We start from the raw sequence: 16794 nt of genomic DNA, 5'->3' as shown, positions 1-16794 counted from the left end.
CTTAATAAACTGAATGTTTCCAGGTGTTACCCAAGGCTCTGACTTCCATTTCACAGCTTTAAAATGTCCTTATGTCTTCATTAATGTATCAGCTGGGTGGCTCTGTAAATATTGGACATGCAAATTATTTTCTCGTTAATTATACATAGAAACTCTTACTATCTGATTTTTACATTTTTGGCTTGCTTTATCAAGATATTTTACTTTTTCTTATAAACTTTTTAGTCTTTTTTTTGTATATTCTGTTCAATCTTCTTACTTGCAACCCATCTTCACACAATTATACGACTTTTTTCTAAGTTTGATACTGTCTCTACGTTTTTAGATACTCACTCCTGAATGTTTCTTCCTCTCACTGGTGTGTATATTTTCCATGTATTCTTAAAGATTCTGAAACTCAACTAACTGTTCTGTAAGCTAATTTGCCATTTCACTGCTTTCATTCCTCATAATTGCCATTATTTATTTAAAACACTAGTCTTGGACCCATTCTTCAGCTTTCCAAACTGAATAAAACATTCGGTGACATTGTGATTTTTACCACCTAAGAGAACCTTCAATACAAGGTCATTATATAATCCTGCCTCATTGGACTACACAGGTCAAGTATTATCTGTCCTCTGGTTGGCCCTACGATGTGTCGATCTAAGAAAACTTCGTAATGATCTTTCAAGTATCGATAGATCCTGGAATGGTTCCAGAGGAGTGGAAAATTGCAAATATCACTCCACTCATTAAAAAAAAAGGGGGGAGGCAGAAGAAAAGATATTATGGGCCAGTTAGTCTGACTTCAGTGGTTGGAAAGATGTTGGAGTCCATTATTAAGGATGTGCCACATGACAAATACACTAAAGTCAGCATGGTTTCCTTGAGGGGAAACCTTGCCCAACTAATCTTTTGGAATGCTTTGGGTAAATAACAAGCATGATAGATAAAGGAGAGTCAGTGGATGTTGTTTATTTGGACTTTCAGAAGGTCTTAGACAAAATGCTACACATGAGACTGTTTAACAAGATAAGAGCCCATGGTATAAAAGGAAAGATACAAGCATGGATAGAAGATAGGCTGACTGGCAGGGGGCCAAGAGACAGAATAAAGGAGACCTATTCTAGTTGGCTTGCCAGTGACTAGTGGTGATCATTATTGATTTCACTTCCTTTCATGCTATATGTCAACAATTTGGATTATAGCATTGATTGGCTTTGTGGTGAAGTTTGTAAACAGTACAAAAAAAGGACAGGTAGTGTTGAGGAATCAGGGAGTCTGCAGAAGAATGGAATGTTGCCTCCCACGTGCCAGGGCCCGGGACATCTCAGATCGAGTGAGAGGGCATGGTCCATATTGGTACCAATGACATGGGTAGGACAAGTGAAGAAGTTCTGTATTGGGAGTTCAGGGAGTTAGGTGTTAAGTGAAAGGGAAGGGCCTCCAGGGTTGCGATCACAGGATTGCTACCCATGCGATGTGGTAGAGAGGCCAGAACAAGGAAGATTATAAAATTTAATACATGGCTAAGGATTTGGTGAAGGAGTGAGAGCATAAAAATTTTGGATTATTAGACTCTCTTCCTGGGAAGGTGGGACCTGTACAAAAGGGATGGTTTGGAGGGGGACTAATATCCTAGTGGAAAGGTTTATTAATGCTGCACGATGGGGTTTAAACTAGAGTTAAAGGGGGATGGGAATCAGAGTGCCAGAACAGTTAGAGGACAGGTGTGGTGAACTACATATACCTGTCTGGACTGCTCTTGTGGCACCTCCCACAGACCCCTGCTGACTGCTCCTGTGGCTCCTCCCACAGACCCCTGTATAAAGGCGATTGAGGCCTGAGCCCGACCTCATTCTCCAGGATGTAGTGTTGTTCATTCTTCCAGTCAATAAAAGCCAATATCTCGCTTCTTACGTCTCAGAGTGCGTTATTGATGGTGCATCAATTTTATTGACTGGAAGTTAAAACATGGAAACCGTTTTACGTCCGGAAAGATTGGATTTGGACCCCCAAGACCCTGAAGCAGCTCTTGCCTTTGAACTCTGGCTTGCATGCTTCCAATCATACTTGGAGGAGGTTCGTGCAACTGAACCCGCTGTTATGCACCGAATTCTCCTCTCGAGAGTCGCCCCAAAAGTTTATTCATTCATCAGGGACCTCTCGACCTACGAAGGGGCGCTTGACGCCCTCAAAAGACAGTACCTGCGGCCAGTGAACGCCGTCTACGCCAGACATCGCTTGGCCACGCGCAGACAGCACCCTGCGGAGTTGTCCGCCGAATTTCTCCGAGCTCTACAGGCACTCGTGCGGACTTGTGACTGCAAAACGCTCACAGCAGAACAGCATGCGGAACTCTTGGTACGAGATGCCTTTGTGACCGGAATTAGGTCAGTGTATGGGTGCCAGCAGCTGCTGGAAAATGCTGATCTTACCTTACGCTCGGCGATCGAGACGGCCGACACGCTGGAGGCTGCTCTGCACAACGCTGATGCTGTCCAGCCGCGCGATACCCCGCCGGTTCCGTGGACACCTCCGACCCCGCTGCCACCGGTTCCCGCGAGCGAATTCGCCAACGCTGCTGCCAGTCATGGTTCCGCGCACTCCCCGAACCCGACCAAGCGAAAGCTGTGTTATTTCTGTGGGCTTGAGAAACATCCTCGAAACCGTTGCCCAGCTCGAGAAGCGACCTGCTCCAGCTGCGGAAAACCGGGCCATTTCGCCAGAGCCTGTAAGTCTAAACCGCGCGGGGGGTCGAGCAGCGCTGCGTTTGAGACGTGGGGGCTGCCATCTTCCATGCCCGGATGTGGGCGGCCATCTTTGCCGGCGTCACCATGCCCCTACCTACCTACCCGTGTGAGATGTGGGGGCCGCCATCTTGCATGCCCGGATGTGGGCGGCCATCTTTGCCGGCGTCACCATGCCCTGCCCGCGACTCGCCGGTGTTTACCGGGCACCAAGACGGCATTTCAACTCTGGCCACCGTAACCCTCGACCAAAGCGCTCCGCACCAGCTCGCAAGGTCAATGATGGACATCCTGGTGGAGGGACACAGGACTAGCTGCCTGTTTGACACGGGCAGCACTGAGAGTTTTATTGACCCGGACACGGTGCAACGCTGCGGACTTGTGACACGGCCGGTAAGTCACAGGATCACCTTGGCTTCTGGGTCGCATTCCACAGACATCCTGGTGGGTTGTGTAGCGACATTGATGATGCAGGGCACAGAATATCGGAACTTTGCGCTACTGGTCATGCCTCAACTGTGCGCACCTGTGCTATTGGGGCTGGACTTCCAGAGCCACCTCGAAAGTGTGACTATGGCATATTACGGGTCCCTCCCACCGCTCACTGTCAGGAATCTTCAGTTTGGTGGGACTTCACCATATACCCCGTTACCGCACACACATACACACCAAACCACACGTCCCGCCCAGCACCATGCCGATAGCTGTGCTACTGACACTACTTGTAGCCTCTCCACCCTCAAGATCCCTCACCCATCGCTGTTCGCCAACCTGACCCACGACTGTAAACCTGTGGCAACTAAAAGCAGGAGGTACAGCGCAGGGGACAGGGCCTTCATTCAGTCAGAGGTGCAGCGGCTGCTCGGGGAGGGGATCATCAAGCCAAGCACAAGCCCTTGGCGGTCCCAGGTGGTTGTTGTTTGGACTGGGCAGAAAAATAGGATGGTTGTGCACTATAGTCAGACCATCAATAGGTTCACGCAGCTTGACGCGTACCCCCTACCCCGCATCGCGGATATGGTCAACCAGATAGCTCAGTACAAAGTGTACTCAACAATAGATCTGAAATCCGCTTATCAACAGCTCCCCATCTGCCCAGAGGACCGCCCCTACACCGCCTTCGAGGCGGGCAGCAGGCTCTATCACTTCCTGCGCGTCTCATTTGATGTCACCAATGGTGTCTCAGTCTTCCAGAGGGAAATGGACCGGATGGTGGACCAGTACAACCTGAAGGCCACATTTCCCTATCTAGATAACATCACCATCTGTGGTCGCGACTGGTCGGATCACGACGCCAACCTCCAACGATTTTTCCAAGTGGCCGAAGCTTTGAACCTTACTTATAACAGGGACAAGTGTGTGTTCAGAACCACCCGACTCGCTATCCTTGGGTATCTCGTGGAAAACGGGGTCATTGGCCCTGACCCCGACTGTATGCGCCCCCTGTTAGAACTCCCTCTTCCCACCACTCTCAAAGCCCTCAGACGGTGCCTGGGTTTTTTTTCCTATTACGCCCAATGGGTCCCCCATTACGCAGACAAGGCCCGCCCCCTGGTCAAGTCTACCACTTTTCCCCTCTCTGCTGAGGCCTGCACAGCCTTCAGCTGCATTAAAGGGGACATTGCCAAAGCAACGATGCATGCGGTGGACGAGACCATTCCCTTCCAAGTAGAGAGTGACGCCTCCGATTTCGCGCTTGCCGCTACCCTCAATCAGGAAGGCAGGCCAGTAGCATTCTTTTCTCGTACCCTTCAAGGCTCTGAAATTCGGCACTCCGCGGTGGAGAAAGAAGCCCAGGCCATATTGGAAGCTATTAGGCACTGGAGGCACTATCTCACTGGCAAAAGGTTCACCTTGCTGACCGACCAGCGCTCGGTTGCGTTCATGTTCAGCAACCAACTGCGGGGCAAAATCAAAAATGATAAAATTTTGCGGTGGAGAATAGAACTCTCCACCTACAATTATGATATCCTGTACCGGCCTGGCAGACTCAATGAGCCCCCTGATGCCCTATCACGGGGAATGTGTGCTAGCACACAGCTCGACCAGCTGTATGCCCTTCATGCACATCTTTGCCATCCGGGGGTCACCCGATTTTACCATTTCGTTAAAGCCCGGAACCTGCCGTACTCCCTGGAGGACATCAGGACGATGACCAGGGACTGCCAAATCTGTGCTGAGTGCAAACCGCACTTCTACCGTCCTGACACAGCACAACTTGTCAAGGTCACCCGCCCTTTTGAGCGACTGTGTGTTGACTTTAAGGGCCCCCTTCCCTCCACCGACCGCAATGTCTATTTTCTCAATATTATTGTCGAGTACTCGCGATTCCCCTTTGTCATTCCCTGCCCCGACACCACTACAACATCCGTCATAAAAGCCCTGCGCCAGCTCTTCACTCTGTTCGGATATCCCTGCTATATCCACAGTGATAGAGGGTCCTCCTTTATGAGTGACGAGCTGCGCCGGTACCTGCTAGCTAGGGGCATTGCTACTAGTCGAACCACGAGTTACAATCCCCGGGGGAATGGACAGGTGGAGAGGGAGAATGCCACAGTGTGGAAGGCCACACTTTTAGCCCTTAAGTCAAAAGGGTTGCCGGTCTCTCGATGGCAGGAGGTCCTCCCTAAGGCACTCCACTCTATCCACTCCCTGTTATGTACGTCCACCAATGCCACCCCTCACGAGCGCCTATTTTCTTTTCCCAGGAAGTCTGTCACTGGGACCACCCTACCAGTTTGGCTGACGTCCCCAGGGCCAGTGCTGCTACGAAAACATGTGAAGAGTAATAAATACTCCCCGCTGGTCGAGAGGGTTCACCTCCTGCATGCTAATTCCCAGTATGCCTACGTGGTCTTGCCTGATGGGCGGGAGGACACGGTCTCTGTCCGCGACCTGGCACCCGCAGGAGCAGCAGACCACTACCCCGAACACTCCATGGTAACTATGAACCCTGTAACCGAGGTGACACCGCGCACACCGTGCCCCACACAGACTCCTCACGACGCTCATGTACCAGGCATCTCGTACGTGTATATTCCGGGCGCCTCGCACACATGTGAGGGATCCCTCCAGTTAGGCCAGAACCAGCACAACCTCCGTCTCCGGTGCAATCACCACCGGCACCTATGCAATCGCAGCCGGAGCTATGTAGATCGCAGCGACAGATTCGACCACCTGATAGACTTAACCTGTAAATACTTGTAAGAAACTTCGCCACCTGGGGACTCTTTTTAAAACAAAGGGGGGGTGAATGTGGTGAACTACATATACCTGTCTGGACTGCTCCTGTGGCTCCTCCCACAGTGTGGTGAACTAGATATACCTGTCTGACTGCTCCTGTGGCTCCTCCCACAGACCCCTGTATAAAGGCGACTGTGGTCTGCTGCTCTCCCTCATTTCCCAGGATGTAGTGTTGTTCTTCAGTCAATAAAAGCCGATATCTCACTTCCTAAGTCTCAGCGTGAGTTATTGATGGTGCATCAATTTTATTGACTGAAATTACAACATGGAAACCGTTTTACGCCCAGAACGCCTAGATTTGGACCCCCAAGACCCTGAAGCAGCTCTTGCCTTTGAACACTGGCTTGTGTGCTTCCAATCGTACTTGGAGGAGGTTCGTGCCACCGACTCAGCTGTTCGGTACAGACTTCTCCTCTCGAGGGTCGCCCCAAAAGTTTATTCATTCATCACGGACCTCTCCACCTACGAGGGGGCGCTTGCCGCCCTCAAAAGACAGTACCTGCGGCCGGTAAACGCAGTTTATGCCCGGCACCGCTTGGCAACGCGAAAACAGCGGCCTACGGAGTCGACTGCTGAATTTCTCCGAGCTCTACAGGCACTCGTGCAGACTTGTGACTGCCAAGCGCTCACAGCGGAACAGCATACGGAACTCTTGGTCCGAGACGCTTTTGTGACCAGAGTCAGGTCAGTGTATTTGCGCCAGCGGCTGCTGGAAAAAGCTGATCTTACCTTACGCTCCGCGATAGAGACGGCTGATATGTTAGAGGCTGCGCAGCTGTACGCCGAAGCGGTCCAGCCGCGCGATTCCCCGGTTCCGAGCGAATTCGCCAACGCCGCTGCCAGTAGGTCAACCAGATAGCTCAGTACAAGGTGTACTCGACAATTGATCTGAAATCCGCTTATCACCAGCTCCCCATCCGCCCAGAGGACCGCCCCTACACCGCCTTCGAGGCGGGTGGCAAGCTCTATCACTTTCTGCGCGTCCCATTTGGTGTCACAAATGGGGTCTCAGTCTTCCAGAGGGAGATGGACCGGATGGTGGACCAGTACAAACTGAAGGCCACATTTCCCTATCTAGATAACATCACCATCTGTGGTCGCGACTGGTCGGATCATGACGCCAACCTCCAACGATTTTTCCAAGTGGCCGATGCTTTGAACCTCACTTATAACAAGGACAAGTGTGTGTTCAGAACCACCCGACTCGCTATCCTTGGGAATGTCGTGGAGAACGGGGTCATTGGCCCTGACCCCGACCGTATGCGCCCCCTCTTCGAACTCCCTCTTCCCACCACTCTCAAGGCCCCCGGCGGTGCCTGGGTTTTTTTTCCTATTACGCCCAATGGGTCCCCCATTACGCAGACAAGGCCCGCCCCCTGGTCAGGTCTACCACTTTTCCCCTCTCTGCCGAGGCCCGCGCGGCCTTCAGCTGCATTAAAGGGGACATTGCCAAAGCAACGATGCATGCGGTAGACGAGACCATTCCCTTCCAAGTAGAGAGTGACGCCTCTGACGTCGCGCTGGCTGCTACCCTCAATCAGGAAGGCAGACCAGTGGCGTTTTTTTCTCGTACCCTTCAAGGCTCTGAACTTCGGCACTCCGCGGTATCACGAACTCCTCGAATTCGCCAGGCATAAAACTCTGTTACTTTTGTGGGCTTCCAAAACATCCCAGAAACAGCTGCCTGGCTCGCGAAGCGACTTGTTCCAGCTGCGGGAAGAAGGGCCATTTCACCAAGGTCTGTAAGTCTAAACCGCGCCCGGGGTCGAGCAGCGCTGCGTCTGAGACCTGGGGGCCGCCATTTTGCATGCCCGGATGTGGACAACCATCTTTGCCGGCGTAACCAGGCCCCGCCCCTACCTACCCGTGTGTGACCTGGGAGCCGCCATCTTGCATGCCCGGATGTGAGCGGCCATCTTTGCTGGCGTCACCAGGCCCTGCCCCCGACTCGCCATCTTGCATGCCCGGATGTGAGCGGCCATCTTTGCCGGCGTCACCAGGCCCGCCACCGACTCGCCCCGTTCAACGCTGGCTTCCGTGACCCTCGATCAAAGCGCTCCGCACCAGCTCGCAAGGTCGATGATGGACATCCTGGTAGAGGGGCACAGGACTAGCTGCCTGTTTGACACAGGCAGCACTGAGAGTTTTATTGACCCGGCCACAGTGTAACGCTGTGGACTCGTGACACGGCCGGTACGTCACAGGATCACCTTGGCTTCTGGGTCGCATTCCACAGACATCCGGGTGGGTTGTGTAGTGACATTGGTGGTGCAGGGCACAGAGTATCGGAACTTTGCGCTACTGGTCATGCCTCGACTGTGCGCACCTGTGCTGTTGGGGCTGGACTTCCAGAGCCATCTCAAAAGTGTGACTATGGCATATGACGGGCCCCTCCCACCACTCACTGTCAGGAATCCTCAGTTTGGTGGGACTTCGCCATATACTCCGTTACCACACGCACATACACACCGAACCACACATCCCGCCCAGCACCATGCCGATAGCTGTGCTGCTACGTAAACATGCGAGGAGTAATAAGTACTCCCCGCTGGTCGAGAGGGTTCACCTCCTGCATGCTAATCCCCAGTATGCCTACGTGGTCTTGCCTGATGGGCGGGAGGACACGGTCTCTGTCCGCGACCTGGCGCCCGCCGGAGCAGCAGACCACTACCCCGAGCATTCCACGGTAACTATGCACCCTGTACCCGAGGTGACTCCGCACGCACCGTGCCCCACACAGACTCCTCACGACGCTCATGTACCGGGCATCTCGTACGCGTCTATTCCAGGGACCTCGCTCACACGCGAGGGATCCCTGACACCTCCTGTTGGGACAGAACCAACCCACTCTCCGCCTCCGGTGCTAACACCACCTCCGGCACCTGTGCCATCACCACCTCCGGCTCCTGTGCAATTGCAGCCGGAGCTACGTAGATCGCAGCGAACGATTCGACCACCTGATAGACTTAACCTGTAAATATACTTGGGGATTTTTTTTTAAACAAAAGGGGGGTGAATGTGGTGAACTAGATATACCTGTCTGACTGCTCCTGTGGCTCCTCCCACAGACCCTGCTGACTGCTCCTGTGGCTCCTCCCACAGACCCCTGTATAAAGGCGACTGTGGTCTGCTGCTCTCCCTCATTTTCCCAGGATGTAGTGTTGTTCTTCAGTCAATAAAAGCCGATATCTCACTTCCTAAGTCTCAGCGTGAGTTATTGATGGTGCATCACACAGACCCCTGCTGACTGCTCCTGTGGCTCCTCCCACAGACCCCTGTATAAAGGCGATTGAGGCCTGAGCCCGGCCTCATTCTCCAGGATGTAGTGTTGTTCATTCTTCCAGTCAATAAAAGCCGATATCTCGCTTCTTACGTCTCAGAGTGAGTTATTGATGGTGCATCAACAGGTTAAGGAGGTAGCTGTTGGTAAGACCTCAGACAATGTCAGGAATCAAAAGGTTGAGCATGGTGTGACTAGTGTCCTGAGCTGTGTATATTTCAATGCAAGAAGTGTCGTAGGAAATGCAGATGAGCTCAAGGCATGAATCAACACCTGGAATTATGACTTTGCAGCCCTTAGTGAGATGATTGCAGGAGGGGCAGGACTGGAAGCTCAATATTCCAGGGTTAGGGTTAACACAAAATGCTGGAGGAACTCAGCAGGCCAGGCAGCATCTATCTAAAAGAGTACAGTCAATATTTCAGGCTGAAACCCTTTGGCAGGACTGGAGACAAAAAGCTGAGGAGCAGATTTTAAAGGTAGGGGGAGGGGAGAAAGAATCACAAGGTGATGGGTGAAACCTGAAGGGGGAGGGATGAAGTAAAGAGCTGGGAAGTTCGTGCAAGAGGCAGAAGGCCACGGAAGAAAGAAAAGGGGAGAGGAGCACCAGAGGGAGGAGATGGGTGGGCAAGGAGATAAGGTGAGAAAGGGAAAAGGGGATGGGGAATGGTGAAGGAGAGGGATGGTGAGGAAGGAGGGTATTACTGGAAATTTGAGAAATTGATGTTCATGTCAACAGGTTGGAGTCTACCCAGATGGAATATAAGGTGTTGTTCATCCAACTTGAGTGTGGCCTCATCATGACAGTGAAGGAGGCCACACTGGGAGCACCAGACACAGTATATAACCCCAACAGACTCACAGGTGAAGTGTCGCCTCACCTGTAAGGACTGTTTAAGGCCCTGAATTGTAGTGAGGGAGGAGGAGTAGCACTTGTTCCACTTGCAAGGGTAAGTGCCTGGAGGGAGATCAGTGGGGAAGAATGAATGGACAAGAGAGCCGCATAGGGAGTGATTCCTGCAGAAAGCAGAAATTGGGGGGAGGAAAAGATGTGCTTGGTGATGGGATCCCATTGGAGATGGCAAAAGTTTTGAAGAATTATGTGTTGGACACGGAGGCTGGTGGGGTGGTAGCTGAGGACAAGACGAAACCTATCCGTGGTAGGGTGGTGGGAGGATGGGGTTTTAGCGCATACGTGCATGAAATGGAAGAGATGTGGTTGAGGGCAGCATTGATGGTGAAGTAAGGGAAACCCTATTCTTTGAAAAATGAGGACATCTTCATTCTAGAATGTAAAGCCTCATCTTGAGAGCAGATGTGGCGGAGATGAAGAAATTGAGAGAAGGGGATGGCATTTTTACAAGTTACAGGGCAGGAGGAGGTAGCTGTGAGAGTCTGTGGGCTTATAATAGACATCAGTGGGTAAGTTGTCTCCAGAGATAAAGACAGTGAAATCAAGAAAGGTAAAGGAGTTGTCGTAAATGGACCAGGTAAATTTGAGGGCGGGGGGATATTGAAGGCAAAATGGATGAAGTCAATGAGTTCAGCATGGGTGCAGGAAGCATAACCAATGCAGCTGTAGCATAGGGAAAGTGCCGGACAGTCACCAGTGTAGGCTTGGAACACAGACTGTTCCACGTAGCCGACAAACAGGCAGGCATAGCTGGGCCCACGCGAGTGCCCATGGCTACCCCTTTTGTTTGAAGGAAGTGGGATGATCCAAGGGAAAAATTACTTAAAGTGAGGGCAAGTTCCACTGGGCAGAGGAGAGTGGTGTAGGGGAACTGGTTGGGTCTGGTGTCCAGAAAAAAATGGAGAGCTTTGAAGCCTTCCTGGTGAGAGATGGAGACATACAAGGACTGGACATCCATAGTAAAAATAGGATGATGAGGGCCAGGGAACCTGAAAACATTGAAAAGATCCAGAGTGTGTGAAGTGTCACGAATGTCTGCAGATATGAGTTCAGTGGGGAAGGAACAAGTTAAAGCAAGGGGTCTTTCTGGACAAATGGGTTTGTGGATCTTGAGTAGGAGGTAGAAACGGGAGGTGCGGGGTGTGGGAACTATGAGCTTAATGGCGGTGGATGGGAGATCCCCAGAGTCAATGAGGTTGGTGATGGCGTGGGAGACAATGGCCTGGTGTTTCTTAGTGGCATCATGTTCGAGGGGTAAGTAAGGGGAGGGGTCCAAGAGTTGACACTGGGGGTCAGGAAGGTAGAGGTAAGTATGCCAGACTACTACAGCACCTCCCTTATCGGCGAGTTTCATGGTGAGGGTAGGACAGATGTGGAGGTAGTGGAGAGCTGAGCATTTGGAAGGAGTGAGGTTCCAGGGATCTGTTGTTTTAGACGGGACTGAGTGGGAGGTATTAAAGGAGGAGGGATGGTGTTACTAGTCAGGGAAAATGTCACGGCAGTGCTCAGTAAGGACAGGCTGGAGAACTCGATTAGTGAGACGTTATGGGTATGACTACATTAATTGGGCTATATTAGAGACCATCCAACAGTCCTAGGGATTTAGAGGAACATATTTCTAAAGAGATCGCAGACTGTTCCAAGAAACATAAGGTTGTTATTGCAGGTAAATTTAGCTTTCCATATATTGACTAGGACTCCCATACTGCAAAAGGACTAGATGGGATAGAGTCTGATAAATGTGTTCTGGAAAGCTTCCTTAATCCATATATAGAAGTCCCAAGGAGAGAGGGTACGATACTGGATCTGCTAGTTGGGATTGAGAGAGATTCTTGTATGTGCCTGTAAGAATAAAAGGTAATGATAACAAGCATTGGGAACCTTGTCTTTCAAGAGATGTTGAGGCCGTGGTTGAGAGAAAAAAGGAGGTACATGGCAGGTATAGGCAGGTAGGAACAAATGGAGTGATTATGGACCATAAGAAATGCAAGAGAACACTTAAGAAAGAAATCAGGAGGCATGAAGTTTCTCTAGCAGACAAGGTGAAGGAGAATCCTAAGGGATTCTACAGATACGTTAAGAGCAAAAGAATTGCATTGGTCCTCTGTAAGACCAGAATGGTAATCCATGTGTGGAGCCAAAACAGATGGGGGCGATCTTAAATGAATTCTTTGCATCTGCATTTACTGGGGAGAGGGATACAGAGTCTATAGAACTGAGGCAAAGTGGCATTAACTTCATGGACCCTGTACAGATTACAGAGGAGGAGGTGTTTGCTACCCTGAGGTAAACCAGGGAGGATAAATCCCCAGGGCCTGACAAGGTCTTCCCTTGGACCCTACAGGAGGCAAGTGCAGAAATTGCTGAGGCCCTAGCAGAGCAGGCCCTAAAACATCCTTAGCGACAGGAGAAGTACCAGAGAATTGGAGGATAGTCAATGTTGTTCTGCTGTTTAACAAAGGCTCTAAACAGAAACCAGGAAATTATAGGCCAATGAGTTTGACATCAACAATGGGAAAGTTATTGGAAGGTATTCTAAGGGACTGGATATATCAGTATTTGAATAGACAGGGACTGATTAAGGGTATTCAGCATGGCTTCATGCATGGTCGGTCATGTCTAACCAACCTTATAGAGTTTTTCAAGGAAATTACCAGGAAAGTGGATGAAGGCAAAGCAGTAGATGTTTTTCATTTTAAAAAGGTATTTGACAAGGACATTCAGGATGAGGTAGTAAATTGGTTTAGACATTGGCTTTGTGGGTGTAGCCAGAGAGTGGTCGTAGAGGGTTGCCTCGCAGATTGGAAACTTGTGATGAGTGGTGAGCTGTAGGGATTGGTGCTGGTTTTTTTGTTGTTTGTCATCTATATCAATGATCTGGATGAGAATGTGGTTAACTGGGTCAGCAAATTTGTGGCTGACACCAAGACTGGGGGTGTAGTGGACAGTGAAGAAGGCTATCATGGCTTGCAGGGGAATCTGCATCTGCTGGAAAAATGGGCTGAAAAATGGCAGATGGAATTTAATGCAGACAAGTGCTAGATTTTGCACTTTTGCAGGACCAATCAGGGTTGGTCTTACACAGTGAACGTTAGAGCTCTGAGGAGTGTGATAGAACAAAGGGAACTGGGAAGAAAGGTACGTAATTAGTTGAAAGTGACATCACATGTAGGTAGGGTCATAAAGAAAGTTTTTGGCACCTTGGCCTTCATAAATCAATGTATTAAGTGTGAAAGATGAGACGTTATATTGAAGTTGTATAAAATGTTGGTGAGGCCTAATTTGGAATATTGTGAGCAGTTTTTGTCACCTGCCTACAGGAAAAATGTAAACAAGGTGCAGAGAAAATTTACAAGGATGTTACTGGGTCTGGAGGACCTGATTTATAAGAAAAGATTGAATAGGTTAGGACTGTATTATTTAAAACCTAGAAGATTGAGAGGAAATTCGATAGAGGTATACAAAATTATGAGGGGTATAGGTAGGGTAAATGCAGCACCTTTTTCCACTGAGGTTGGGTGGGACTACAACCAGAGGTCATGGGTTAAGGGTGAAAGGTGAAAAGTTTAAGGGGAACATGAGGGGAAACTTCTTCACTCAGAGGGTCGTGAGAGTGTGGAATGAGCTGCCAGCACAAGTGGTGCATGTGAGCTCAATTTCAGCATTTAAGAGCAGTTTGGATTTGTACATAGATAGTAGGGATATGGAGGGCTATGGTCCTGGTGCAAGTCATTGGGAGTAGGCAATTTAAATGTTTTTCAGAATTAACTAGATGGGCCAAAGGGCCTTTTTCTGTGCTTTAGTTCTCTATGACTCTATGACTATGACTAATTGGGACAATGGACTAAGAAGTGGCAGATGGAATATAGTGTAGGCAAGTGTATGGTCATGCACTTTGGAGGATGGAATAAAGTCATAGGCATTTTTCTAAATAGGGAGAAATTTTTTAAAAAAAATTAGAGGTGAAAAGGGATGTGGAGTCCTTGTGCTGGATTCCCTAAAGGATTACTTGCAGATTGAGTCATTGGTATGGAAGGCAAATGCAATGTTAGAATTCATTTCGAGAGGACTGGAATATAAGAGCAAGGATGTAATACCAAGGCTTTATTAGGCATTGTCAGACTGCACTTGAAATAGTGTGAGCAGTTTTGGGTCAATTACCAAAGAAAAGATGTGCTGGCATTGGAGAGGGTTCAGAGGTTCATGAGAATGATTCCAGGAATAAAAGAGTTAACGTATGAGGAGAGTTTGATGGCTCTTGGCTTGTACTTACTGCAGTTTAGATGAATAAGGTGGCGGGGGGCGGGAAATCTCATGGAAACCTATTGAATTTTGAAAGGCCTAGATAGGTGGATGTGGAGAGGATGTTTCCTATGGGATGTTTCCCATAGTATGTGAGTCCAGCACCAGAAGGCACAACCTCAGAATAGAGGGACGTCCACATCCATTTTGAACAGAGATGAGAAGGAATTTTTTAGCGAGAGGGTGGTGAATCTGTGGAATTCATTGCCATGGATGGCTGTGGAGGCCAAGTCATTGAGTATATTTAAAACAGAGGTTGATATGTTCTTGGTTAGTCACACTGTCAAAGGTTATGGGAAGAAGGCAGAAGACTATGGTTAAGAGGGATAATAAATCAGTTATGATGGAATGGTGGAGCAAACTTGATAGGTTGTATAGTCTAAATCTGCTCTTAAATGTTATGTAAGCCAAAGGATCTGTCCCTGTGCAGTACAGTTCTAGGTTCCATAACTCCTCATCTGGGATACCTATGTCCGTCTGAGTTTTATGATTTATATGTAAATAAAATTCTCCCAATATGATCATCGCACATTTCCAATTATCCATTTTTTCACTCTTTATACATTGTCCTACCATAATGGTTACTGATGGCTTGTATACCACTCCTACAATGTCATGTGTCTTTAGTTTTTTCTTATCTCCACCAAAAATACATCCACATCCTGCTTTCCTGAACTTCAATCATACCTCTTTATTGTGTTAATTAACAAAGCTTTTCTTCCACCTTTTCCAATCCTTCCTAAAGATGTGTTATTCAATATTCAGATCATTTCTGCACTCAGTGCCTCCTGTACCTAATAAAGTGGCAACTAAGTATGTGTTCGTGGTCTTCAGCTGCTGGAGTCCATTCTCTTCGAGGTTTGACACGTTGTGTGTTCAGAGACGCTCTTCTGTCCACTGTTGTAATGCATGGTTATTTGAGTTACAGTCATCTTTCTGTCAGCTTGAACCATTCTTCTCTGACCTCTCTCATTAACAAAGCGTTTTCACCCACAGAATGCTGCTCACTGGATCTTGTTTTGTTTATTGCACCTCTAGAGACTGCTGAGTGTGAAAATCCCAGGAGATTGGCAATTTCTATGATACTCAAACCATCCCACCTGGCACCAACAACTGCTCCACCATAAGTTATTTAGATCACATTTCTTCCCCATTCTGCTGTGTGGTCTGGACCAAATCTGAACCTCTTGACCAAGTCTGCATGCTTATATGTATTATGTTGATCGACTCATTAGATATTTGCATTGACAGACAGACAGACAGACATACTTCATTGATCCCGAGGGAAATTGGGTTTCATTACAGCCGCACCAACCAAGAATAGAGAAGAAATATAGCAATATAAAACCATAAATAATTAAATAATAATAAGTTAATCATGCCAAGTGGAAATAATTCCAGGACCAGCCTATTGGCTCAGGGTGTCTGATGCTCCGAGGGAGGAGTTGTAAAGTTTGATGGCCACAGGCAGGAATGACATCCTATGACGCTCAGTGTTGCAGCTCGGTGGAATGAATCTCTTGCTGAATGTACTCCTGTGCCTAACCAGTACATTATGGAGTGGATGGGAGACATTGTCCAAGATGGCATGCAACTTGGACAGCATCCTCTTTTCAGATACCACCGTCAGAGAGTCCAGTTCCACCCCCACAACATCACTGGCCTTACGAATGAGTTTGTTGATTCTGTTGGTGTCTGCTACCCTCAGCCTGCTGCCCCAGCACACAACAGCAAACATGATAGCACTGGCCACCACAGCCTCCACAGCCGAGCAGGTGTACATAATAAATTGGTTACTGAGGATATGTTATCATGAAAATAAACACACATCTTGGAAATAAACACACTTAATTACTCCTGTTTGTGCTCTCAGTTCATCTACTGTGTTTCGAATGTTTTATGTATTCTGATACACCATCTTTAGTTTTGTTCTTCTAATACTTTTGTAACATCTAGCCTTATCTATTGATTTCTTCTTGGATTTGTACTCTCTGTCCCTTCCTGTCACAGTCTGTTTATCATTTCCCTTATTTATACCTTACTCTTTAGCCTTGTTTCTATTCTATTTACTACACTTCCACAACTTTGATCCCTCGCACCCATTATTTAGTTCCTTTTGATTCCTTTAACATCCAGCAATTTATTGATCTCTGTTTTGAAGGCCATCAATGACAACAGTTCCAGAGCCTTCCAGGATAAATTGTTTTGAATAGTGGTCACGTCTTGAGCGATGAAACTTCTCCTTGTTTCAGTGCTAAATGGTCTACCCATTATTTTGAGATTTTAACACCTAATCCTAAACTCTTTAGCCAGGGATATCGTCC

General features: G+C 48.6%; 1 protein-coding gene across 1 annotated transcript in view; it reads right to left on the bottom strand.

The window, feature by feature from the left end:
* slc30a2 (solute carrier family 30 member 2) overlaps positions 1-16794 on the bottom strand; it is an 81527-nt gene that overhangs the window by 39176 nt on the left and 25557 nt on the right. The window lies entirely within an intron of this gene.

This window comes from Hemitrygon akajei, chromosome 9 (genome assembly GCF_048418815.1).
Source record: "Hemitrygon akajei chromosome 9, sHemAka1.3, whole genome shotgun sequence".
Classification (NCBI taxonomy): Eukaryota; Metazoa; Chordata; class Chondrichthyes; order Myliobatiformes; family Dasyatidae; genus Hemitrygon; species Hemitrygon akajei.
The sequence above is the reverse complement of the archived record's forward strand: the minus strand, read 5'-3'. Positions and strand labels throughout refer to the sequence as shown.